Raw genomic sequence first — 3202 nt, 5'->3', positions numbered from 1 at the left:
AAATCTTCTCTGAATTTGTCCTTTTAGTCCTATGTTATCTATTTTAACTACTGCTTTGAAATAACAAAGAAGTTCAATGTCATGGTATAGCATGCACACATGAATAACAAAGAAGTTCAATGTCATGGTATAGCATGCACACATGAATAACAAAGAAGTTCAATGTCATGGTATAGCATGCACACATGAATAACAAAGAAGTTCAATGTCATGGTATAGCATGCACACATGAATAACAAAGAAGTTCAATGTCATGGTATAGCATGCACACATGAATAACAAAGAAGTTCAATGTCATGGTATAGCATGCACACATGAATAACAAAGAAGTTCAATGTCATGGTATAGCATGCACACATGAATAACAAAGAAGTTCAATGTCATGGTATAGCATGCACACATGAATAACAAAGAAGTTCAATGTCATGGTATAGCATGCACACATGAATAACAAAGAAGTTCAATGTCATGGTATAGCATGCACACATGAATAACAAAGAAGTTCAATGTCATGGTATAGCATGCACACATGAATAACAAAGAAGTTCAATGTCATGGTATAGCATGCACACATGAATAACAAAGAAGTTCAATGTCATGGTATAGCATGCACACATGAATAACAAAGAAGTTCAATGTCATGGTATAGCATGCACACATGAATAACAAAGAAGTTCAATGTCATGGTATAGCATGCACACATGAATAACAAAGAAGTTCAATGTCATGGTATAGCATACACACATGAATAACAAAGAAGTTCAATGTCATGGTATAGCATGCACACATGAATAACAAAGAAGTTCAATGTCATGGTATAGCATGCACACATGAATGACATTGAACCTCTTTCGAGATCACATGAAATGTGTGCAAAACTTGTAACGATCTCTCTCTAAACCACCTAGAAGCCTAGGTTAATTATATATTCCCTGCAGCATTATTGAGAGAATTGTTCGAAAGATTGAATTTCCTTGAGTCAGTTTAAATGTCAGAGGAGCTTAATGTACTCAAATATTGAAAAGCCTGCTTCTGAATAAATTTGAGTTCTGTTTCAAGGTGGAATTCAATGTGTGCTTATTCATTAACATAAAAATATAATGTATGAATAGGTTACATATGTACACCTCTGGGACACAGGGAACGACTGTTTGACTTAGGCTAGGCTCTCTCTCTCTCTCTCTCTCTCTCTCTCTCTCTCTCTCTCTCTCTCTCTCTCTCTCTCTCTCTCTTTAGACTTTTTTTTAAGACTGATAATTTAAAAAACTGTTACAACATATAATCTGAAACTGTATGAAGTGAAATCAGTGACGGATCTATGCAGCTGGGAGTGAAATCAGTAACGGATCTATGCAGCTTGGAGTGAAATCAGTGAAGGATCTATGCAGCTGGGAGTGAAATCAGTGACTGATCTATGCAGCTGGGAGTGAAATCAGTGACTAACTATGCAGTTGGGAGTGAAATCAGTGACGGATCTATGCAGCTTGGAGTGAAATCAGTGACGGATCTATGCAGCTGGGAGTGAAATCAGTGACGGATCTATGCAGCTGGGAGTGAAATCAATGAAGATATATGCAGCTGGAAATACGTGAATTATAATGAATCAATTACATGTGGTGGGTTACTTACGATTACAACAATGTCTTTCTAAAGTCGCGCCAATATCGATCACCTGATCCACATGATCGATGACCAATACTACGTCACACATATATGAATGAGGTACACTTGATGCATACTTATCAAAATGACGCTCGGAATCAGCTTAGTCTATGATGAGGGGTTGAGGCTGAAAATATTTCACCAACATTATAACATGTCAGTCATGTTTTTCTTTTTGTAATTAAACTGAATGCCACGAAATGAGACATGAGATAAAGATAATTTGTATACAAACCTTGATCATCCTGAGCTTACCCTTTAGTTCTTGTTCCTTTATTTGTTTAAGATGATTCGAGGCGTACAAGCCACAAATAGAGATGGTTCTGTTCGGACAAAACCACAAATCATAATAAAATCTCCCGGAACATATTTTAACTGTAGATAAACATAGAACAGTATAGTCTAGATTCATAAATGGAATATAAATATTGTGTTATTTCATAGCATTCAGTGTTGTTGTAACTTAACAAATAGGTACATTTCGATCTGCAAGTTTAAGTTAATCGCAATGATATGATTCTTTCAAAAGATATCCAAAAGCTATTAACCAATCTGATTTGAGTAGCCTCATTAAATATTCAAACATTCGGCCAAGCATCAAGGTTCAGCAAGGGAGCTGAATGGAAAGTAACCAATGCAATTTTAATCATGATCGTTTACTCTCCAAAAGAATTGGGATCTTTTGTGTGTTTCTTTTCATGATTGTTTTAATTTTTCAAGTCTTTTTTGACATTTGCATTTCATCATCATCACTATATCATTATTATCATCATCCTTGTCATGATAATCAAAACAGCATGACAATGGCATTATCATTATCATCATGGTACTCAATTCTCATCACCATCATCATCATTTTTGTCATAACATCATCATCCATCGTCATTATCATCGTCATCAACATCACACAATAATGATATCATCGCCATTATCATCAAATAACAATATGAGAACGACATCATCATTATCATCACCACCATAACCACAATAGAATGACTTCACAGTTATCATCATCATACAATGATATCATAATAGTAATCGGTCATCACCATGTCAATCATCATCACTTAAAACTCAGTCATCATACTCATGTCATAATGCCACTCTTCACATCTATCATCATTATACTCATGTCATAATGACACTCTTCACATCTATCATCATCATCATCATCGTCATCATCATCATCATCATCATCATCATCATCATAATCATCATGTCAATCATCATCACTTAAAACTCAGTCATCATCACTTAAAACTCAGTCATCATACTCATGTCATAATGACACTCTTAAAAATCTATCATCATCATCATCATGCCATAATGTTAATTATCATTATTATCATCCTCATCTCCATCTTTATTATCATATTTACATTTAGTCGTCATAATCATCCGTATCATCATTCATTATCATCAGCAAAGACCACCAGCATAACACTGTATTTTCAATCATACCTGCTCACACACATACATGCATGCACACACATGAGAGAGAGAGAGAGAGAGAGAGAGAGAGAGAGAGAGAGAGAGCGTT

The sequence above is a fragment of the Mizuhopecten yessoensis genome, unplaced genomic scaffold (assembly GCF_002113885.1).
Source record: "Mizuhopecten yessoensis strain PY_sf001 unplaced genomic scaffold, ASM211388v2 scaffold7763, whole genome shotgun sequence".
Taxonomy (NCBI): Eukaryota; Metazoa; Mollusca; class Bivalvia; order Pectinida; family Pectinidae; genus Mizuhopecten; species Mizuhopecten yessoensis.
Note: the sequence above shows the minus strand (reverse complement) of the source record.